General features: G+C 39.4%; 1 protein-coding gene across 15 annotated transcripts in view; it reads right to left on the bottom strand.

Moving 5' to 3' along the window:
• Positions 1-25,242, bottom strand: part of NCALD (neurocalcin delta) — a 431,866-nt gene that overhangs the window by 75,624 nt on the left and 331,000 nt on the right. Inside the window, exons 6-7 of one of the 15 annotated variants that reach the window (XM_087864692.1) lie at positions 4,794-4,986; positions 3,411-3,456 (exon numbers count right to left, since the gene is read on the bottom strand). The exons of 12 other annotated variants lie outside the window; for them this stretch is intronic. The gene's annotated coding sequence lies outside the window, so the exon portion shown is untranslated. The remainder of the gene's footprint in view (positions 1-3,410; positions 3,457-4,793; positions 4,987-25,242) is intronic. 2 more of the 15 variants (XM_087864691.1, XM_045805848.2) reach the window with 2 other exon arrangements.

The following is a 25,242-nucleotide window of genomic DNA, read 5'->3' as shown; positions in this document are numbered from 1 at the left end:
GCACTATAAGTTTCATGATGGTAGGGATCTTGCCTGTCTTGTTCACCATAGCATCCCTGGTGTCTAGTCTAATGCCCGGCACACAGTAGGTGTGCAAAACCTGTTGAATGTATGAAAGACTGAATGTTTGAATAAAAGCTCAAGCAAACAAAAATCAGAAGTTCATTAAGTAAGCTGAGCTTTTTATGCCAGTGGCACATATCACTCAAGGACTGTGTGAGGGAGGGGCTCAAAATGCTTCCTGTAATACTGTGGGTGCAGTAGCCAGTTAATAAATGTTTGCCTCCGGTGGCACCTGATGCCTGGCAAGGTATAAGATGGGACAGCTTTTGTGGAATGCTGTTTTTTTACCTCCAAGGATGTTGTAAGTATGGTCATCACGAAATTGGTTGTGGTTTTAGTTGTATGAATCCCATGAAAGTCTGTGGGAGTCAGCTGAGCAGATAGCCAAAGAATATAACACTTCTCCATATTTTCCTCTAATGGATAGGGTTTAAATTCATAAAAGTAAAAAAAAAAAATCTAGAACCATCCTTTAAAAGATTCATCCTTGCATAAAAGCAATATGCAGACTTTGGTTTTCCTGCAGTCATTGGGACAGAATTCAGAAAATATGAATGATCGTTACATTAGGATAAGCAGCAGCTCAATATCATTCAGATTAGAGATTTCTTTCCTGCAAATCAAATATAGAACCTTAATGTTAGCTGAGTATACTATATTTTACTAGATTAGTGTAAACTAAATTTTATGGAGATGCTGTGTCTCTAATTAAAGGCATTTATAGAAATATGTCCCAAAAAACTAAGGTTCACTGCAGAGATAAAAAGAACAGACTGTCTTTAGTTTGGAGAACATGGCTCCAGTGAATTTAAATATTTATCATATAATTTTTATATCAAAGTCTTAATGAGCACTAACTTTTACGGCATCACTTCTGGAGACAATAAAAAATACTATATTTTGGAGCGCTATTTCTAGTTGGATTTCCATCATGGGGCACCATTTAAATAACAGTTGATTTCATGAAGAGTAATGGCACATTCCTTTCTGAGCTTAAAATTTCAAACACCTGCCATCAAAGAGGCAAACAGTACAGCTGGGAGTCAGAGATTTTAGACTTTTTCCAAGTTTCTTTATCAAGTTGCCTCAGAAACTCAAAGCCCCCAAAGCAGGTGTTCTTTTCTTGTCCAATGAATAAAAAATGTTTGAGAAAAATCCTCTTTCATAATTCCCCAAGAACCCATGAAGGAAAATTGCTAAGCTTCCATTTCAAATGTTAGGGATTTGGATTGAGTTTAGACAACAGCTTGTACAAAATGTCACAGCTCCAATTCTCTTACGCTGAGATGGGGGGTGCTGATGTAATAGAAAGAACAGCTTTGGACAATCTAAAGGCAGGGCTGGAAAGGTAATGATATATGATGTCAGCCAACCAACTGCAAAGCTACCTAGTAGGTTGGAGAAGAACATTAGGCAATATCCTCTGCAAATTCAAAGCTGACATGAGAACGAGACAATTGCTTACATAGTCATGATGCTAAACAATATTAATACCTCCTGTATTGTTCTTAAATATCCAATAAGTCAAATAGAATTCTGAGTTCAAATTACTTGGGAAATACCTCCATTCCCCATTTCATTTTGAATGTGGTCCATCCTGGAGACCTCTGGTAGAAAAACTAACAGGCTCTGCCCTGAGTAACGAACAAAGTAACATTACAGCTTATGGATTCACACAAGTATGTGCTTTACATTACATTGGAAAGTTACATAAGTTCTCAAATGATCTCACATAACATCCTGTATTCTTCATCTGAGTACTACTGGCTTATTTTCTCTGAGTGAATAAAGGCCGTTTTGTAACTAGCTTTAGTATTACTTCTGTGGTCCATGGTTTTAACTTGCATAACTTGCGTTAACATTATGAGTCTTTCTCTTCACTCCTATCTAATGAGGTAAGAGTTACCCAGTCCATGTAACAGAAGAATGCTTATGGATTTCAAGGAGAAAAGTGAATGAGAGTTATAGTTTGGTCGCTGTCTGGATATACCATTCCTTTTCACACAGAAATTCAAGAATACTGTGAAATTCACACATTCAGAGAATAAAATCAGATGTGCAACTGGATGTGGAAATGGTGGTGTGTGTTTTGTCCAATGCAGTTCTACGACCTTTTGGCATCACTAGCTTACATATCATTTAATTCAGGGGTGGACAGAATTCAAGGGGATCCAGGAACTTGGATGGGAAAAATGACACTTTTAGTTTTGCCAGTCTCAAACTGAAATTTAGTATTTCTTTTACTTAAAATGTAGGCTACAAACCACAGTACCTGTGATTTTGTCACCAAGAGAAATCACGGATATTCTCACATCATGTTATAGTCAGTATAGACATTCTAAAATACCTTTTACACTCATCACTACTTCAAAATTATGGTAGTTACACCTGCTGCTAGCTTGTATTCTTTAAGAATAAATTATTAGCAAAACACATATCGCAATTTTTTAAAAATCTGGTTAATGTATTTCAGTAAAAGTGGTTTCCTTTATAATCTTGTAAACTTTAACTTATGCATTTAAAAGCATCATTCTGAGAAGTCTTATAGGCTTTACCCGGTAGCCAAAGAAGCCCATGACACCAAAAAAGGTTAAAAATCCCGGAAACTATACACAAAGCAACAACCAGGTTTCAGCGCAAATTATTCCTTGCCACTATCTTTTGAAGCCGAAACAAACTTGACCTTGAAATCAGCACGGTCTCACTGCTCTAAGGAGATCACTGTGATGACAGTCATTTTCTTTTTATTTTGCCACAAGAAAAAACCTGTAGATTTTACAGCATCTCTGAGATCATAGCATAGGTTGCTCTCTTGTAGTGATAAACTTTATCATTGACATTTTGTCATCGACACCGACTTGTTCTCTTATATTTCACACTGCTGAAATCCAGTGTATTTTATGAGGGCATTGGCTATAATCATTTTATAGCTTTAATATAAAACATCATGGAGGGAGATACATAGAAAATCTTTGCTCTATCTTTGCTATCTAAGCTATAATGATAATTACTTATTTTTCATAAAAGCAGCAAACATCAAAGTACTTCATCAAAGACAGAGCTTTTAAATGACATGCTACCAGTCCTATCCATGCTCATTTGAAAGGCTGCAAATCAATTCACATATTTCTAGGGGTGTTAAGAATGTGGCCTCTGAGTTACTATAATTATGAGATAAATTAAATGATGAGATGACGCCTCAGTAGATGTGCCTTGATTGTAAGCACACTAGACTTTTTGGAAAATCCTCCATGGGGTTTCGGGCCAAAAACAGATTTACCAAATGCCAGTCAGTTCAATGAATATTCAGTCATTGAAAGGTACTGAAAAATTATTGATGTACTCACAATTATTCACTTATCACCGAAGCTAAATACTGTTCAAAATTCTCATCTTCAAGAGAAAAATAAATGCAATCAGAATTCTAAAACTAACAAAGAACATAAAAAATAAGAACAATATATTCTTGCATTACATTGAGATATAATTCACATATCACAAAACATATATTCATATACACAGTTAAACCATTATTTTCTATCGAAATAGTAGGTATAGTATATGTGCTGCTCTAAAATGTGCCTATTTTTCCTGTTGAATTTGCAAGACTTAGAAACCTGGTTATAAATGTAGGCTTCAATTAACTTAAATGCCAGAGGTTTTCTTCGAATTATAAGCTACAAAACCATCCAATTTATCCAATGATAGAAAATCCAAAATTACTAAACTTGGGAAGAAAATGAACTACAACAGTGCAAATAAAACAATTTGCCCTGTATACTGCGATAAGAATAAGGAGATAAAAGGCCTCATTAATCACTGTTATCAAATTATTCATTCAAGATCTGGAGCAAATTTTAGTGACTATATCTGTATTTGAATTAAAGTAACATCTACCGATGATAATCTAGTTTTAGGGCTACTGTTTCCTTCTGTGGGCAATATTTCAGTTCTTAAATGTAAGAACAGCTTGCATGACTCCTTAGTGAAGAATCCAATGCCATTCTCTTCACAGCTGAATTTTCAGAGGAAGACCGTGAAAACGTGCACTTTGCTCTAACAACAAAAAGCAACTGCATGCACACACATGTTAAGTGGTTCCACCCCAGCTTCCTTGGCATATTCCAGATTATTTTTCTCTAAACAGGAAGCTGTTGACAGTTTCCCCAGTATTTTCAGAATACCCTATTTACAAGAAAAAACCCCAACTTTTGTTTCAAACTATAATGTTCTTTCCCGCTGTGCCTATTGTTGCTAATTATGCATGCTGCAAACAAGATAGAAACCAAATTCCAAACTATTCTAGGCTGATTCAGAATGGGTAACAATTGTAAAAAAAAAAAAAAGAAAAAAGAAAAAAAGTTAGTAACATATTGCAAGACTATGCTGGAGTCTTTAAACCCAAAACAATGCTGAAGGGAGGATTCCTGGAATTCAACGGGGAATATTTGGCTCAAGCCGCAAAATCCGTATCTCTGAATAATGTCATGTTAGCAAGTGTTGAGCAAGAAAGGGGATTATATTTTAACTTACTTCAGAGAACATTAATCCAAATTTAACCGAATTCCAGAGACTCCGCACAAAATTAGCAACTAGAAGCTGCTTCACATTTTTTCCTCTGGTACAACAATAATTGCTCATGACGATAAACTTGTAGGAGGTAAAAGAGAGGGGAAAACCACAGTAATCTATAAAACATCTAACTATTGTGTATAAAGCAGGCTAATTACCTCACACCAAAGAAGTGCAAGATTTAACAGTCCATGCTCTGTGGCCCCTGAGAAGCAGCGGTGCGGCGGTAGGAGCGGGAGCAGAGCGGCAGCAGCAGCAGCGGCAGGAGCGGCCAGCATCCACCAGATTCTCCCAGGCCTTTGACTGTGTGGACTCAGCCACAGACTCTGCCTCCAGCTGACGTCAAAGTCCCTGTCACATGGCCAGATGAAAGCCAAGAGAGCATTGGTTGTCGTAGCAACCACAGAACAGCTCTGAAATTATTTCAATAGGTCATCTGTCACTGTAGGGTGTGTGTGTGTGTGTGTGTGTGTGTGTACACACACGCACCCCACAATCATCACGGACAGCTCCCCGACAACCTCAGCCTCTGAAGTTGTGACTCAAGCATTGCCTACAACTTTCCTCTTTAAGACTTTAGTGTCTGTTCTTTACAGTTCCTTGCAGGAAAATGCATGCCACTCTGAAGTTGCCACTGGTCTCGTTATCACCAGCATGAAGCACGTGTCTCTCTGGAACAGAAGGGAAGAAACTGAAACATTCTGGGGGTAGTTTTCTGAGCTAATTAAAGCTATTTGTAAGCAAATGGATAAAAACAGAAACTCAAGGGGAGTTGGAAGAAGAGATGTCCTGAGACCATGCTAGTGATGGAAAGAAATACAAGAAACATGGGGATAGTGGCCCAGAATCGGAGGAGAGAATCTAACGGCCCTGACACCAAGTGGGTTGGGGGGAAACAGCTGATGAATTCCGGAGTCCTGCACTGTAAAATGTCTATGCGAGAATGATGACCAAAGTAGCAAAACTGCACCACTTTAAAACGACCTTGTGAGTACATTTAGAACACATTTAGACCTTGTGTTGAGGTCACTGTACAGGTGCCAAATCCTCTCCTCCTAAATGCTCTCATGCACAGCCCTTTGGGGCTCAGTGCAGAGTAAATGGGCGAATGCCCCGCAAACGCAGAGTGCAGTGAGAGCCCAGAGCCGCAGAATATAGTCACGGACCTGCACGTTTTCTAACTCCAGCTTCATTTCCTTTAGGTCAATCCCCGCTTATTTCTAACTTGCTTATTTCGCAGTTCATCCTCCCTCTCAATTAACAGGAAGCCAATTAAACAAAATGAAATGAAGCCCACAGGAAGGTATTCTGGAAAATATATGCAGAAAATGTATCCTCATTCAAAGGGCAAAAAGGCTAAAAGACAGGGGGAAAGAGTTGGCTCTCAGAACCTGAAGGACCTTTCCATCCTAGTGTGATCAGGATTTCTATTCTGGCTCTTAAAAAAAGAGAGAGATGCTCCGGGTGCTACGAAATATAAATGGAAGCTAAACCACCTGAGGAGATTACATTTGTGCCGTAGGACCAATGTCCAAAATGTGGCTATAAAATCCTTCTATTCCAGCTTTCTCTTCTTCCATGTCTGTCCCAGCCCCAACTGGGAGAAAAGATATATTTGTATTTGAACAGTTATTGTCCTGACGCTATTAGGTGTAGCAGCGCAGAAGTAAAATCAAGCTGCAATGCTACAATGAGTTCAGAGACAGGACAGGTGGGAATTTACCTGTCGGCACAAGAACAGGCGGCTCACTGAACCCAGTGTCCACCTAAATGGGTCAGGATGTCTCACCCGGAGCGATTTCAGCAACAGCCACAATTCACCATTTTGCAGTTTGTTGCAGTTATAGCTCTGGGTTTCTGCTCAGAAATGCACATCGTAGTAATGAGTGGAATGGCAAGAGAGCAGAGAAAGCATGTCTTTCCGGACTTCCAGGAACCCACGTTCTCCGAGCTGCCTGCTTTATCAGCTCTCTGACTCCAGATCCATGGCTGCCTGATCGACTCTTGCTCTTCCCGCAGCTCCAGCATCGGAGCAAACCTGCAGTACCAAGCTCTGCCAATAGGTGATGTCCTCGGAAACAAGAAGTTCTTGGTTCTGAAAACGCTGAAAATCCAGGGCTTTCTTTTGAAATTTAGTTTGAAATTTAGCAAAAACTAACACCTTTTCATTTTGAATTTTTGATCATTTTTAAGACGAGGTATACTTCACTACATATTGACTTGGGCTTAAACTCACCATAAGTTAAAATAATCAGTGGACTGAACCTCAAAATGGAAAGTGGATGCATGTAAATCCTTCTTTCTGTAGCATGCTTCCAACCTGTAATCACTCATTTTCCCTTTGCAAACTACCTAGGATTAGAGATTCTTCTTACAGCTAAAGAAGCTACCAGTCACCTGCAGAGTTGAAATCGCAATGATGATCTTTTCGGAGACTAGGTTCTACCAATTTGGCTAATTAATCCAAATGTAGTTGAAAATATCACAGGAAATACAGATGACGGTTTCTCCAATCACAGCCCACCGCATTACAGAATATGTGTCATTTTATTTTTTAAATGACAACTCATTTTTTTAAGGTGAAAATGATTCACTGAATTTAAAAATACCCATTCAAAAATAGTTCTGCACCATAGTTTTCACTTGCTGTATGAATGTCAGGCTGCCTATCATTAGTTTGACCACTTTGCTAGAAATAACTAATACATACAAAATAAGGAGTCTGACTCAGGTTCACACACTTGAATTAACAGGTGGTATGGGCCATTGAGTAGACAACTATAATTGGCCTTTTATTTGATGTTTCTAGATAAAAATGTTCCTGTCTCCCCATCTTAACTTTAGTGCAAAGGCCACGGACCTATTTTTTAGAGACATTGGGTTCAAATCTCATCTGGGCAAGTTACTTCTGTCCTCTGATCCTCAGTGCCTACATCCTAAGGTTGTTGTAAGGATTATAAAGTTAGTGTATTCTAAAATTCTAACTCCCAGCCACAGGGTAGATGACTTAATATGTATGTCATTTCCAGTTTATCTGTCTGACTCTAATAAGTCTACAAAGACTTTCAGACAAAGGAGAGACTCCTATTCATTTCTAAAACTCTTTGGTTAGCACAGGGCCCAGGACATAATGAGTCCTCAATAAATGCTGAGTATCTGTCTCAACTATTGGGAAATCACTGCTGAGCAACAGAAAGAAATGGTTCCTTTTTCTTCCCACTAACAGAGAAGAGAGAGCCTCCCCTTAACTCCCCAAAAAAGGCAAAGGAAGGAAAAATAAAACTGTGAGGTTATTGCAAAATTTTCTAGCAATGAAAGGGTTCAAATAAATTTACCAAGTAAATCAAACTTATCTCTACTAAATCATGAATACTTTTTATGAGTGTACATAAGTTACATGCTGATGTATTTTATGGCTATTACTGTTGATGTTGGATAATCTTTTATAGTAACTGACATTAATTGAGCACTTAGTACATGTGAAGCATTGTTTTAAGTGCTGCAGAGATATTAAATCACTCACTATAATAACCCTAGGAGGCAGGTACTCCTCTTTTCCACATCTCACAGCTGAAGAACCTTAAGCATAGAGATGTCAAGTAACTTGCCTACCTAGTACATGGCAGAGCCAGGATCTACACCCTGGAAGCCTGGCTTCATAAATTCTGGGAAATAATTTGCATTCGATGTATTTTTAGAAAGAATTGAATTATTTCTTATGTTTATTTTATACCTGAGAATTGTTTTTATTTTCAATATTTTATGAGGGAGAGAAGGCCAACTTTTCTATATCTGGGAATTCTAATGATCTCAATCTAGCTTTGGCCTAACAAGTAATATGGCAAAAAAAAAAAAAAAAAAATCTAATCAGGAAGATCTGAATCAAGGAAAATGGGCAAAGTGCAACAGTGAAAATATCCTGAATAAAACTGTGCCCAAATTATTATAGTTTTCACTGAAGCAACTATTTTGATTGAACAGGCTTGGGTAACTTCTGTTGTCCATTATGATGGAGTTTCATGTGTTCAAACCAATACTCTCACTGAGATAACAATAAGATCTGGTTTAAAAAAAAAAAAAAGTGGTTGGAAGGCATCAAAGAGCAGCAAAGGCAGAAAAATCTTTAAGCTCCAAGATCTCAGGTAAAAGGAATATCTATTGATATAAGACCAACATTCTCCACGTTATCTGCTGCTTTTCTCCTCAAATTATTTGATAATTCTTAAGTGGTGTGGGGCTTCTGGCATTCTCAGAGACTAGACAGACAAAAATTGGGAGTACAAATATTTAAAAGCACCCAGGACTTTGGGGATTGAGATCCTGATTAAAAAAAAAAAAGTATCATAGAGAAGTGATACTAACTTTCTGAACTTCCCATTGAAGTATCTGCCAGTTCCTAACTGATGTTAGGCAAAAGAACAAGAAGAAAAGCATAAACCACAGCAAAGAGCATAAAAACATAAAGGTAGAGTTTAGCAGTCTTATAGTCCTAGGGAGACAAAAATTCAGGATTCTCCAAGGAGTTGGAGCTGGTAAACACCCTAAGTTTTCAGATCTCCTACCTCAAAGGCTATGCCCTAGAAGTAATGGAAAACAGGAAACAGATGCACCCTCACAAACAGCAGGACCCATCCCAGAACTTGTACAATGCCTAGTTGGATCAAGGTAATTTGTCCCTATTCCAACAATCTTCTACAAAAAAATTAACCCTCTCTAAAGAAAGATGACATCATACAGAACCTCTACCATTTTTCATACGCCACTTCCAGTTCAATCGAAAATCATTAATCATGCCAAGATTTAGATCTAACTGACCAAAATCCAAGAGGAAAAATAGACAGTACAGAGAGCTCCACTGGTGATTCACCTTTTGTAGTTATCAGACAGGGATTTTAAAATAGCTGTAATTTTAATATGTTCAAGAAAATAAATGGCCAGAGGGATCATTCCACCTGTAAAAAAATTAAATCTATGAAAAAGGAACATATTCAAATTAAAGAACTGAAAAATACAGTAGCTGAAATTAAGAACACAATAGATTTGTTCAAGAGTAGAGAAGATATCACAAAAGAAAAATAGTGAAATGAAAGGCAGATCAGCAGACACTATCTAGACTGAAGTATAAGAAGAAAAGAAGAATGGGAAACACAGAAAACAATGTAAGAGACGTATGGGAAATGAAAAGGCTAACATTTGTATTTGGGAGAGGAGAGGAGAGGAAAGAGAGGTAGGACAGAAACAATATTTGAAGAGAATTGGCTGGGAAATTTCCAGAATTTACAAAACAACAGATTTAAGAAGCCCTATATAACCCAAACAGGATAACTACAAAGAAAATCACACATAAATACATCATGACCAACCTGCTGAAAGCTAAACACAAAGACAAAATTTCTTAAAAGCAGTGAGACCATAAAGTCATATTAACTTTATAGGCAAACAGAAGACTTTTTAACAGCAAAACTCAACAGTAAGACAAACAATCCAATTAGAAAATCAGCAAAAGACAGGAAGAGACATTTCCCCAAAGAATATATACAGATGACAAATAAGCACATGAAAAGATTTTCTAACATCATTAACCATTAGGGAAATGGAAGTTAAAAAAAATAATAAAACGTAATGAGATATTACTACACAACTCTCAAAATGACTAAAATAAAAAATAGTGACGATACCAAATGCTGGCAAGGATGCAGAGAAACTGAATCACTCATACATCGCTGGTGGGGTTGTAAAATGATACAGCCACTCTGGTAAATGGTTTGGCAGTTTTTCAAAAATATTACACATGCAACTACCATATGACTCAGCAGTTGTACTCCTGGTATTTCAGAGAAATGAAGACTTATGTTAACACAAAAGCTTGTACACAAAAGCTTATAACTTTGTGATGGCTGCTAATTGGAAACAATTTAGATGCTTTCTTTTTTTTTTTTTTAAGATTTATTTATTTATTTATTTAAGAGAGAGAGCACATGAGTGTGTGCACTCACCGAGGGGGGGGAGGGTTGGGGGAAAGAGAAATCCTCAAGCAGACTCTGTGTTGACAGCAGAGCCCAATGCGGAGCTGAATCTCAGGCCCCTGAGATCATGACCTGAACTGAAATCGAGAGTTGGCTGCTTAACGGACTGAGCCACCCAGGTATCCCCAGATGCTTTCAATAGGTGAATGGGTAAACAAATTTTACTATCTCTACACCTACTACTCAGTACTAAAATGGAACAAACTACTAATACACACAAAAACCTACATGAATGTCCAGAGAATTTTCCTGAGTGAAAAAACTAATCTCAAAAGGTCACATACTATATGATCCATTTACATAACATTATTGATATGGCAAAGTTATAGAAATGAAAAACAGATTGGTGGTTTCCAGAGATTAAACTGGCTGTGGGTGGGAGAGAAGTGCTTATGTTGTAAAAGTACAACATGAAGGATCCTTGTGGTAATGAAAACTTCTGTACCTTGACAACTTCTGTATCAATGTCAGTATCCTGGTTGTAATACTGTGCTGCAGTTTTGCAAAAGGTAACCTTTAAGGGAAAGTGGGTAAAAGATATTTGGATTCTGTCTGTATTGTTTTTTCAATTGCACGTGAATTTACACTTAATGCAAAATAAAAGTTTAAGTTTTTTTAAATGAAGATAGCATAGGACATTTTAAGTCAAAAACTAGGGAATTTGTTTTAAAAGAATTACACTAAATTTCTAAAAAAGTTGTTTAGGGAGAAAAAAATAATCTCAGATGGAAACACAGAGATATAGAAAGGGCAATTATATAGATAAATCTAAAAAAATACTGATTTTATAAAATGATGTCTTGAGGTGCTCAAAATATGTGCAGATTCAAAATATAGGGCAAAGTTAGCACAAATGGTAAGAGAGGATAGATAGAATTAAGACGTTCTAAGATTCTTACATTCTGGTAAAAGCACTAATTAATAAGTCTCTAATATGGTTAGTACAACAGTGTAATCCTTGTATCCACTAAAAGAATAACAGAAGAATCCATAGCTAATAAACTAATAGATCAGGAAAATCATTTTTAAAATTACTTAATTCCCAGAAGAAGCAAGAAAGGAGGAAAGACAAGAAAGAAAATAATAGGATAAATAGTGACATCAAAGATTTAATCTAAAACATGTCAATAATTACCAAAATACCTAAACTGACTAAATATCCTGATTAAAAGACAACAAACATCAGATTGTATTAATAAGCAAATTCCAACTTTACTAGATATAAGAAATGGGAAGTGATATACAAACTACCAAGCAAAAGTTGGTGTAGCAATATTACTATCAAGAAATAGTAGTTTATAGAGAGGGAAACTTCATAAGTCACTTTTCTAAATATGCATATGCACCTAATAAAATAGAATCAAGATAAACAGAAAAAACCATAATCATAGTACCAATTTAACATATCTTTCTCAATAACTCATAAAACAAATAGGAAAAAAAGGTAGAGATATAGAATATTTCAATGACAAAATTAACCAATCTGGCTTAATTAGCATATGAAGAATAATCACAATTACAAAATACGCATTTTTTCCTCAAATGTATTTAACAATATCGACTACATGCTGGACCCTAGGAATGTCTCAATACATTATAAGTGATCAAAATCACAGAGTAAACTCTTTGTACACAGTGAAGCAAAGCTAATAATCAATATTCAAAAGACAAATAGAAAACCTCTAAATGGAAACCAAGCAATACACTTCTAAGTAACCCATGTATTAAAAATGTTACATCGTAATTTAGAAATATTTTGAACTGAGCAACAAAATACAATGCATCAAAACTTGCATGCACCTAAAGCACTAATGGAAATGTATAAATATATTAAAACACACACACACACACACACACACACACACACACACACACACAGGTTCTACTTTTAGAATGGTGCTTTGAGGAGCTCCATGGACCTACTCCCCAGTGAAACAAGCATAACTAGTGAAAAATACTTTAAAATATCAAAAAGTCTCTGAGAATCTTACTTAGGGCATATAGCAAATGAAGAAATGTTTATTCAAGAAAATGTACTAAACTTAATAAGAACACTGAGAGTCTGTGGCACTTGAGTCATGACCCACTTCCTCCCCAATCCCTCAGCTCAGTTTGATGGAAGCTAAATCCTGGGAAGTTGTGACCAATAAGATTGAGTTCCTTCTCCCTTCAGCTCTCAATCAAAGGCTATAGTGCCTCACTGGAAAAGGCAGGCCATCAGCATTTCTACTGTTCTGGTGTTAAATTCCTGTTGAGTATAGCTAAGAGGTTGGGGCCTCCCTTCCTCTACCTTGGCCCCACTCACAGAGAGTACAGGTTCTACTCCAGGTACAATAGGTATTGAAAAAAAATGCTGGGGCCTTATTCAACCCAGTTCACTTGTAGGACAGAGATTCTATGTCAGAGGCAATCTGAGAAGACCAGAGGGTACCACCATTGTCCAGTGCCCAGAGTACTCAGAGTTTTTTTCAGAGAGGCAGTCTTTAGGAACAGACAGCTCTGAAGATCTTTCCAAAGCAAATGACTTTATTTGAAATAAGAGTGTGGGGCAGTTCAAGTTCAAGAGTGCTCTTGAAAACAGTGGAGATTTGGGTGGTAAAAACTCAGAGGAGGTTGATAGAAGAGCAAAAGCTAACCTGCAGACCAGCAGTTTACCAGAGAGAACCAGCTAAGAAGCAGCTAAAAATAGCCCTCTTGGGGTCAAAACAAACCTCAAAGATTGGCCTCAAAAACCCTTTGATGAATGTAATTGGGTGAGACTATGGTGCAATTTATGCCCCAGAGCATTGTAAGAAATACTAGCCCAATCAGCAAAAACTTAGTGAAGCCTAACAGTTGGGTGTGATACCAAACTGGCAGATAGCATAGCAGAGATCAGTGCAAGAGCCAGAGAGCCATACTAAAATTAGTCTTCCCAGGGTGACTGGGCAGTCTCTTAAACAGTGGTATGAATAGCACCCTTGTATTGTGCTATGGTTTACTTTCATGATTCTATTTCATTTGAGCCTGAATCAATACAAGCATTTAATTTTTTAAAAGGCTGAATATGCACACTCTAAGTCTCTACCTCTAGTAGTTGTGAAAAAAGGGCAAAATTAAAACAAAGAAAGTAAAAGGAAGGAAATTATAAAGAGAGCAGAAATTAATTCAGTTGGAAACAATGTACAATAGAGAAAATGAGAAAGTCAGAGTTGATTCTTTAAACAAATTAATAGAATTTATAAACACCTAGAAGAAGGAGCAAGAAAAAAAATCACAAATATCTGTAATTTTTTAAAAGGACATCATTACGGATCCTACAGATGTTAAGAAATAGTAGATTTCACAGGTTCTTGGAATAGAAGATACCTTAGTAGTCAGCCAGTCCTATCCTTCTTCCAGTGGAGAAATCCTCTCTATACTATGCCTGAGTGGTACTAAGCACCTGCTGCTTGAATACCTTCCAGACATAATGAGCTCTCCACTACAACATGTCAAGTCATCCATTGTGGGAATGTTCCAGCCGTTAGAAAGTTCTCCCTTATAATGAACCAAATGTACCTTTCCCATCACTTTAATATCAGGCATGTTTTGTTCCTTGATGCTACCAAGAGTAAATAGAATCCTTTGGTTCACATGATGGCCCTTCAGAGATCTAAAGGAGTAGCTATTATGTCTGCAGCTGCTAGCTGTCCCCCAATACCCATTTTCTCCTTCATAGAAATAGAATCCTTAGCTGGGAAACAGCCGCCCAGAATAAAGACATTTCCCAGCCTCCCTTGTAGCTTTGTAGCTTTGTGATTAAGGACAGGCCAATTGGATGTAAATAGATATGCCATGTGTAGCTTCCAGGAACTTCCTTAAAAAAAAATGAGCAAACAAACTTGTCTGAACACTTAGACTTTTCTTTTTCTTTCCATTTACCATCTGACTGCTTGGGAGCATGCAGGCAATGGCCCCCACTATGGACCATGGGGCAGTGGGCTATATATCCTAGAGATGGATGGTGGAGAAGTGAGCTGGAAGAAGCCTGGGTCCTGAAGCCTTCATGGAGAAAAGCTGCCATTCTAGTTCTACATTACTTTCCTCTGGACTTGTGTGTGCATGTGTGTGTGTGTGTGTGTGTGTGTGTGTGTGTGTGTGTGTGTTTGAGAGAGAGAGAGAGAAAGGGAAAATTCCTAAATTTTTAAAAAAAGATTCTATTTATTTATTTGTCAGAGAGAGAGAGAGAGCACAAGCAGGGGGAGCAGCAGGCAGAGGGAAAAGCAGGCTCCCCGATGAGCATGGAGCCCAATGCAGGACTCGATCCCAAGACCCTGGAATCATGACCTAAGCTGAAGGCAGATGCTTAACCGACTGAGCCACCCAGGTGTCCTGGGAAAGTTCTTATTTAAGGCACAATCTGTGCATGTTAAACCTACTTCCAACTGTTAGAGTTTCCACCATCAAAAAAGTTGGGAACTTTATGGAGCACCTGGCTGGCTCAGGCAGTGGAGCATGGGACTCTTGATCTCAGGATCATAAGTTTGAGCCCCATGTTGGGTGTAGTGCTTATTTAAAAAAAAAAAAAAACAAGTAACTAAAAAGTTGGGAACTTTGTGCAAGGGAAATGCCACATGTTAAATAAGCTTGTGGAATTTCATGAAATTCCCAGGAATCTTTAGAGAAGAAAATAAACTGTAATATATCCAAAAGCATTGCAAAAGAAGTGCTAGATAACAGCTCTTGATTTCTCCAAACAAGGAAACGATTACTCTTTAGTTATAATATTCATGAAAGACTCCTTAAAGTCTTTCTGGACACTGAGGAATCACATGGCTTAGAAGATAAAGAAACAGAAGAAAAGAGACAACAAAATCATTCAAAGAATAAAAATGGCCTCTTCTTTCACCCTGCCTGCCTTTTCAAAGATTGAATGAGAGAAATAAATTCTTTTTTCAAAGAAAGAGAATTTTTCATAGAAAACTAAGGATTTTGTTTTGTAGAAAAATTGTCCACAAATCATCTCTTTATATTTAATTTCCCATACAAAAGAAAAGCTGCAAAATGCCACTTTCCATCAGCAACATCTAGTACATTTAAAGCAAATATTGTAATAAGATCTTTGGTTTTGCTTTTTTGGAAAGACTGCTTTAGAACCATAACTCTTTCTTTGCTGTCAGATTGATACTGTTGCACATTTATAAGCCTGACTTTCACAAGTCATCAAGGATTCTATTATTTCCTACTTCCAAAGGATAAGGAAATAAACCCAAAAGGAGTGAAGAATCTAGATGGTTTCCTTGTGGTGCCTGTTGAAAGTGCAGTTCCTATCAACAAGAAGAGAGAAGCCACCCTGAAATTAATCTTCAGCCCAAAGTCATACAGTTTGTTGAGTTTTTGTGCAAATTGTTGGGATCAAGGATTCCAGCCGTATTAGAATGGAAAGGGTATGAGCTTTGGGGTCAGGTACACTCAGATTTAAATGTAAGCTTCCCAAATATGACTTTTTATCTCGGTGACTTTGGACAATTTACTTAACCTCTCTGAGCCTTGATTTTTTTATCTGTGAAATGCAAACACTAATAACTACCTTGCAAGGTGGTTATAAAGAATGATGTTCAAATTAGCAGCGCATCTGCTACAGTTCAAGAGACAGAGCTAATATTCACAATTAGTTAAATAATAATGAACAGATATGCTAATTAAGGTCCAGTTTACCCTAAGTTAATGCTTTCTAAAAAAACAAATTTACTCGAAGTATGACTTTCTGTTTTCACTGAATTCCTTAAAGAGTAAATTATAATAGTTCTTAATATCAGCAGAACTACGAATCTATATTTCCATAGCCTATATTTCCATTTAATAGCATTTGATGACAGTTAAAACAACAGCACAGAATCCTATTTAGCCTATTAAATTATTTATTCCTCATAAAAGAGGGAAAATAGGACATTAATTTATTAGTTCACTGATATTAGCTTCTCTTCTAAAAAAGCCATCCCTAAAAAAAGCACACACCACATATTCCAAGAACTGCAAATTTATAGGTTTTTAAAATGCAAGTATAAAACAAATGTTCTAACACTGTAAAATAGGTGAATCTTGCCTTAATAAAATCAAATCTATATAAATCTTAATGCAGCAAAATAATTAATTAGAACATTTAAAGTGTAACTACTTCCTCTGGTGCATATAAAATCTAATTCAACTACAGAAAAAAAAATGATCCATTACAACTTTCAGAAAGACATTTTACTAAAAGAGGTATCCATCTTCCTGACTGTTGTCCTAATAATCAGACTACTTATTTCACTTATTGTGTTTGAGTAACGTGATAGGCAGATTAATGCTCTCCCTCTCCCCCACCCCTACCCCGAGATCTTTCTCTCTTCTAATCCCAGGAGCCTGTGAATATGTTATTTTACATGTCAAAGGTGAATTAAGGTTGCCAATCAACTGACCTCAAAATAGAAAGATTACTCTGGATTATCTGATGAGCCCAACGTAATCACGAGGGTTCTTAAAAGTGGAAGAGAGAGACAGAAAGATGGCAGCTTGAAAAGGTCTTGGCCCAATGTTGCTGGCTCTGAAGAGAGAGAAAGGAGCCATGAGCCAAGCCTGCATGCTTGGGAAAGGAAAGGAAACTGCTGTCATCTGAATGTTCATGTCCCCCTAAAATCCATTTGTCGAGAACCTAACCCCCAATGTGATGGGTACTAGGAGGTGGGGCCTTTGAGAGGTGATTGGGTCATGAGGATAAAGCCCTTACACAGGGGGTCCGGAGAGCCCCATTGACCCTCCTACCACGTAAAGATACAGCAAGAAGTCTGCAACCCTGGAAGAGGGCCCTCATATGACCATTCTGGCACCCTGATCTTCGACTTCCAGCATCCAGAACTGTTGAGAACTGGATTTCTGTTATTTATAAGGCACCCAGTTTAAGATATTTTTGTTATAGCATGCAAACTAACTAAAACAGAAGTGGATCCTGTGCATCCTGTCCTAGAACCTACACAAGGGATCACAGCTCTGTCTATACCTTGAGTGTGCCCCAGGAAGACCTGTTTCAGATTTCTTACCTCCAGAACTGTTGGATAATAAACTGGGATGACTTATTATAGCAGCAATAGGAAACTAATACAGGCAAGAAATGTGTGCTGAGCACACCTTCTAAGCAAGACTTCACGCAGGAGATAAAGATGAGTCTAGACTCAGGAGCTAGTAGAACAGAAAAGGGGAGAAAGCAAATATCCCAAGAGAAGCAAAGCAAAGTGCCATGGGGCCTCAGGGAAGGGAACTGTCCCTCCCAGTTGGAAGCAAACTCACTACTAGAAAACCTGCTGCAGTGTCTTCACAGCAGCCTTCCCGGAAGGCAAAGGGGTTCCCTAGTTGACCTTTGGTCGTTCCATCAAGTCCTCTGATTCTAGAAATTCTATCTATAAAATAACTTGCATTACAGAAACAATATTTTCAAGAGCTGGTCTGAATGTGCTTCAGGTCAGAGAACATGCTGAATGGCAAGCAAGAAAGAAACCAAGGGACCACGCTGCTCTCTTGCTATCATCTATAGTTAAAGTCTGACCAGCATTACAGGAAAAGGTACATTCTCAGACTGGCTGGGATGAGCTGGTTCATAGCCAAAGCTATCCTGGACAGCTGTCCTATCAAACCTGCCTTGAGGCTGTTTTAGTTTCCTGCACTCTTATCTGTGGGAAGCCACAGTATTGTCATATTAGTATCAACCAAACAACCAAAATATAAGTTCTCTCTGAAGAGGCACAGTGACCACTAAAAGGGCACTGGGTGGAGACAGGGGATCCCCATATCCCAGCCCCTCACCACCACCACCAAAAGAGTCTGTGAGTCAAGCTCCTCACCAGGGCTTTTAGGGCCTTGACTTTTTTTACATGTAAAATGAGATGTTTGATCATTAAGTTTCCCATAATATTAAGTTGCCAATATCCTTGGAGATCAGCCATGGTATCAGCAATCTTGCCACGAAGAAGCGAGAGCCCACAGTGCCCGGATGCACTTGTGCCAGGGCTGGAAGGGATTCAGAAACATTTCTGGAGCAACAAGACTTCATGCTGGCCTTTTCTCCAAACAATTTTTATAAGGGATTTTACCATGACATCCTCAACTGCCAGTAGAGAGTGTTGAAACAGGGATGGGAGAAGCAATGGTTGGGGCAGGGGATGGTGGGGGTAACCCTCACCAAAGAAGGAGAATCAGGAGTCAAGATGAAAGGAAAATTTCTGACAAAGTGATCCACTTGGGAATGAATAACAGCGGGACCTTCCAAAAGAATGAGATGAGGGGCCTGGAGATGGGGGGCGGGAGAACCCAGTTACAGCCTCTGAGCTCCCCGGGGCCTCTCCAGTTCCTACAGTTCCACCATAGGTTCAAAAGCAAATGAGCTCTAATACAAACACAATCAGCACGTCTTTGTCCTTCACTGAATTAGTGCCATTGATTTCTCAAAACTGAAAAGACCTTGGAGGTTATCTAGCTCAATTCGTTCATTCATTAAAAAGTCTTCAGTGAGTGCTTTCTGTGTGCCAGGCACTGTGCTAGGCCGGAGGAAATACAGCCGTGAATGAGAAAGACGCCAGCCTTGGCCTCATGGAGTTTACAGTTATGAAGAATGACAACATTTAATAAATAATGAGTGAAATAGAAGGAGAGCTACCTGGTGCTAGCCCAGGAGGACCTAATTCAGCCTGGGATTTCAGAGAAGAGCTCCCTGAGACGATGACCCATGAGCGAAGAAGAGAGAGAGAAGGGAGACAGTTGAGGAGTTATGAGACTTGAGAAAACAGTGAGTTTGAAACCTCGGGGCTGGGAGGCAGCCTGGCGCGTTAGAGAGCTGAAAAGGGGCCAGGATGGCAGAATGCTGAGAAGAGTAAGTGGCACCGTGTGAGCGAGCTGACTGTGGAGCAGTGTGTGGAGGGCTTTGTGAGCCAATAAAGCAACGTAATTGAGTCCCTGCTCAAGGACACACAGCTGCTAGGTGGCAAAGAGGAGCCTAAGTCATCTGAGCTCTAATATAAAGATCAATTAACATTTTAGAGTAATGTTCTTTTAAAATTTCTTTTCTGATTCTTTTTTTTTTTTCTGATTCTAAAGGCAACACATGCTGATTACAGAACAAATGCATCTTCTATTGGCACAAGACCTCTATGCAAATGGCCCCTAGGTGGGCTCTGTACACACCTGACATGACGTACAGTATCACATGATGAACCTCAGCAAATCCATCCCCCCAGACAGCAGACATCTCCAGAATGTCTTTCATTATCAGATTTGTCCAGATTGAGCCATAGAAAAGTCTCAGGACTAGGGCTCATGTTGAAAATCTGTCCATTACACAAAGGACCCCAGACCCTTCCCCATATGTCAGCTGCTTGCCCATTTTTACTGCATACAGCTGTAGACTTGAAGATAACCTAGTAGGCATACTCAGAAAAGCATCTCTAAAAAATGACATCCACACATCTCATTTCTTCATGGTTTGGTCTTCAGAAAAGTTCTACCCATTTCAAAATCAGTCGACGGTATTTTAATCACCTGACCACAGAAGCCATTTAGGATGCCCCTGCCTCTACCCGCACTCCTGGCGGCTTCTGTCCCTTGGTCAAACCCAAACTGAGCACTTCCGATAAGGATTCATGTGCCAGAATAGAAGCCCTCATTCTTCCTCCTGCGAAGGTGCCCTGCAACCCTAATGGAACCAGCATTTTCCCCGTAGTTGATGTGGCAAGCAGACAAGCCCTGGGAAGCCTGGGGAGCAGATAAAGCGCTTGATTAAAATGCCATCCTCTTCACAGTTAATTGGCAGATTGTTTTAGGAGTTCATGCCTTAGAATTTGTTCTTTCCTGATTGCCATTTTGTTTCCCTGCCACCCATTAAAAGAGTCTCTTTGCCCGTCCTCGTGGCTCCCAACCTAATAATAATTATGGTTGCAGCCTCTTGTCCTGAGTTTCTGACAGCATAAATAATGCAGGTGCACAGAAATAAAGTGTAGCTCTGCTGGCTTTTGCTTCTTTAGCCAATCCGCTACCCCCACCCCCCAAAATAAAGAGACTGAATTGATAGAAAGATGCATTTTACCATCCAGCTGCCAAGAGGGCATAGCCAACAATGAGGATTTCAGAATAATAACCCTAAAGAGAGGAGGTTCAGAGCGTCCCATTCACTGTGGCCTGCGGGCCTCCTGAAAGAGGCATTGTTCCCAACAGGTCAGGTGGAAGACCCCTCCCCTGAATGCAGCATTCTGAGGAAACACTAAGCCATCCATTTTTTAAAAAAAACCATCTGACACCAGAAATTTCCAATGTGATTTGGTTCTCAGGGAGCAATACTACCCCTCACAGGTGTGGAATAATCAGGCATCTAAGAACAGCAGTTTCTCCGAAAACAGCTGCAGAAAGTATAAAGATACAATTCGTCCATTTAAAATCTGTGCCGCGGACTCCCCAGCTTCACGTTTGCATTCTGAGTGCTGTGGGAAGGGTGTGAAGTCTGGCCTTCCAGCTGCTGGGAAGAGGAGGGGCCCTGGTAGGAGGACTTTGCCCTGGGCTTAAATATAGTTTTAAAGTGCCCGAGTTTTAAAAGGATAAAATGTGACCCAGTGAAGTGCTCAAAAATAAAATATTCACCCATCCCATTATGCTGCTCAAGACCTTTCCCCCATTTTGCCTCTCGTGTTCTCTTCTAACCTTTAATTTGACAAATAAAAAAAATAAATAAACGTAGTTAGAATTTTTTTGGCTTGTTTTACACTTGGCACTGTGCTGAGGGCTTCATGTAAATTATCTGCTGGATCTTCACAACGGCTGCATGAGGTAAGGCTCATTATTACGGAGTACAGAAAACTCAGTCTTAGGAGAGCGGTCATCATTTGCCTGAGATGCCTGACCTAATTTGTGCAGTTAGACCATTCGTGCAAGAGCTGGCGCTCAAATCCACAAGCCAAAGGTTTTAGAAGCCAGAGGTTTTCCCTTTTTTCCATTCAATGTGGGCCAATGAATACCTTCTACAAGCCTTCAAAGTCTCCATGTTTATCCTTTTCATATTTATCCTATTCCCTGAACGGGAGTGCACGGTTTAGTTAGCCATTCCCTGATTGCTGCAGAATTCAGTTACTTCTAGATTTTCCCCATCATAAGTAGCAACATACAAACATCATACATTTACCTTTTTTCTTTGACTTGTATCCTTAAGAATAATTCTAACGAGAGCAATTTCTAAGTTATGAAAATTGTTGTGCCTGTTGATACTATTTCTCTTCAGACTTTTTTAGAAAAGATTTATTTATTTATTTTAGAGAGAGGGAGAACGAGAGAGGATGAGCAAGAGGGGCAGAGGGAGAGGGAGAGAGAAACTCAAGCAGACTCCACACTGAGGCTGAGCCCAACGCAGGGCTCGATCTCCCAACCCTGAGATCACGACCTGAGCTAAAACCAAGAGCCAGTCACTTAACCGACTGCACCACCCAAGCACCCCTCTCTTCAGACTTTTAAATAAACTAATTGTTTTAATTGCCACTAGCAAGAACCGAATATACCACTTCTTCACAGGCTTGTCAGCACTGCATCAGATATATATGTTTATATATATAAGTCATATATATGTAAAATCATAGATACTTGTTTATTTATTGTTTTTAGCTTAATAAGTGCCAAATAATAACTTGTCATCTCTTGGATTTTTATTTCCTGAGCTACTGGACAGGTCAAACATATTTTCATGTAAGTGTCTGTCATTTGTATTTCCTTGTCTGTGTATAATATTTAGGACCTCTGCTTCTTGATTCACTGAGACTCAGATTTCAATCCCTCACCAGACACAGCGTTGCACATTCCAAAAACAGATCTTTCTGTCCCCTACTCCCAATCTACCCTGGTGAGAGGATGATGAAGAGGAGGAGGGGGAAGGGGAGGATGGTGATGATGATGATGGTGGTGGTGTCAGCTCTATGTTAATCTCTACCTAAGTGTCTTCCTTCTTCATGGGCTTTGTCCAAGCCAATGAATACTATAAAAGCATACAGAACCCTGTGCTGTAAGGAGATTCAAGCAAAGAGCTCGAGAAGCTCGGCACCGGCATCTCCACCCATTGGAGTGCACACGGTTTCTTTGAACTCATAGCAACATTACAGTGGGAAAAATACCTTGGCAACCTATTTATAAATCCTATTTTCTCCATATCCAGGTATCCCCTGGGTTGAGAGTAAAAACTCTTTTTTTTTTTTTTAAAGATTTTTTATTTATTTATTTGACAGAGACAGAGACAGCCAGCGAGAGAGGGAACACAAGCAGGGGGAGTGGGAGAGGAAGAAGCAGGCTCTCAGCGGAGGAGCCTGATGTGGGACTCGATCCCAGAACGCCGGGATCACGCCCTGAGCCGAAGGCAGACGCTTAGCCACTGTGCCACCCAGGCGCCCCGAGAGTAAAAACTCTTAATGTCTTCCAGGAGATAGGCCACCACATACTGGTTGGAAACTGGTAGGCAGAATTCTTGCCCCAACTCTGGAAATGAAGAGCTGTGAAGCTTTTTCTGAAACACTGCTTTCTGGGAGGATCAAAGTAATTCCTACCTCATAAGGTTGTTGTAAGTATTAAATAAGAAATATCTGTGTATCACCTGGCATCTCTGTCAAAGCATAGGTCAATGTCAGTTGCCTCCTTCCAAAACTTTCTAAAGAAACATGTTATAAAAGATAAACTACAGAATATATTGCTTGATTTTTTCCCAGTCATATCCCATCCTTAAATGTCATATAAATGAAAGCTATTGAAAACGAAAAATATTTTGGAGAAGCAAAAGTCATGGGAACATCTCCTTATTCATGAAGTGGGGCAGTGGGGAGTGACACACTGGGTTGTTCGTGTCAGGTTCATCTAGAACACATTTCCCCTCTGTGTGAAGGAGAGAGATGCACTGATCACTCATTTATTTGCTCTTTTTTTTTTTTTAAAGATTTTATTTATTTATTTGACAGAGACAGCCAGCCAGATAGAGAACACAAGCAGGGTGAGTGGGAGAGGAAGAAGCTGGCTTCCAGCGGAGGAGCCTGATGTGGGGCTCGATCCCACAACACTGGGATCACGCCCTGAGCCGAAGGCAGACGCTTAACCGCTGTGCCACCCAGGAGCCCCTATTTGCTCTTAATTCCATTTCTTCCCTTCTATGCTCAGCTCTGTTTTACAGGGAGTAGACCCTACAAGCTCCACTCTCCAGAATCCTGCCAACTGACTTCCACAAAATCCGGGTGCTGGGAGACACCAGCATGTGTATCTGGAGCAGAGAAGCCATCGTTCCCCTCTGCTTCCAGCTGAGGTCCAGCGGGGTGGGCGTGTTCTGACCAAGGCGGCAGCAGGTGGCTCTGGGTCCAGGGGTGCTGGCTGTTCCAGCAGCATCAGGAAGTTTATAAGTAGATGCAGCCTCCAGCAGCTGCAATGAATGTGTGCCTGGGCTCTGGGGCACCCCTGCTTGTGTCTTCCAGTAGTAGCAGATTTACACTCTCACGTCTGAGTTAACCCACCTCCCCTTTTTTGTTCCTTCAGGCCCTTGCTTTAAATCTCCTTTGTGTGACATACCTAACATAGTTTCTATTTTTCTAATTAAAACTGAACTGATATAATTAGTCAAAAATGAATGAGAAATCCCCTTCTGAAGACTGGAATCATATTCAACCCAAACAAAGCCCATAAAATGCAGTCTAATTGTTTTTATGAGACTTGTGAGGATATAAATATGTCCTTTGATATTTTACGTAGAGTTCAAAAGTTTTCTGATGACAAATGGCACCTCCTCATAAAATAACAGAATATTTTTGGCAAATAGTTGCAGTTTTAGGAAATTAAAATATAGTGAGCATGTAAAATGTGAAAAAAAATTTTTCCTGCTGTTAGCAAGGCCATGAAATTTTCTACTTAATCAAAAGAAAAGAAAAAGAGAGAGCTTGGAACTGGTTGAAAACCTAGCTCCTGAAACTTCTGTTTACCCTCAATATTCTTCCTTCGAGTCTAAGTTTCTGTACATTAGGCCTCACCATTGGCAAATACCAGTCCAACAAATCTCCTGAGTTTGGTCCACCTTATAATTTCAAGAGCTCTTTAGGACAAAGGTATTAACGATATTTGTGGCCAATCCTGGCAAGACTTTGAGCAAATACAAATGTAAAAGATCAATCTCTAGGCTTCTTAAGGTCAACAGCATGGAGAAAAATCATTTCTAGAAAGAAGGAGGAGCCAATGGGTATTTACACATCAGATATGTTCTCAAAATACTAGAAAAATCAAGACTGTAATCAGAATGTGCTGTTCCATAACTGCGGGTTAAGATCAGGATGCAGGGGGAGGAGTAGGGGACCCCTTTTTCAGCCGGTCCCCTGAGTCGAGCTGGATAGGTACCAGACCAGCCTAAATAACCACGGAATCAGCCTGAGACGCAGGATGATGCATCTGGATCTCTACAAATGAACATCTCCAGCGCTGAGTATTGAGGTACAAAGAGGGGAGCTGTAAACCGTGCACAGATATCGGAAGATAAACGGAACGGGGAGGGAGCCGCCGCGTTTGGGCGCCGGGAAGCGGCAGCCACCTGCACGGGGGA

Source organism: Ursus americanus, chromosome 9 (genome assembly GCF_024610735.1).
Source record: "Ursus americanus isolate L20-20 chromosome 9, mUrsAme1.1.p, whole genome shotgun sequence".
NCBI classification, from domain to species: Eukaryota; Metazoa; Chordata; class Mammalia; order Carnivora; family Ursidae; genus Ursus; species Ursus americanus.
Note: the sequence above shows the minus strand (reverse complement) of the source record. Positions and strands in the feature narration are given on the sequence as shown.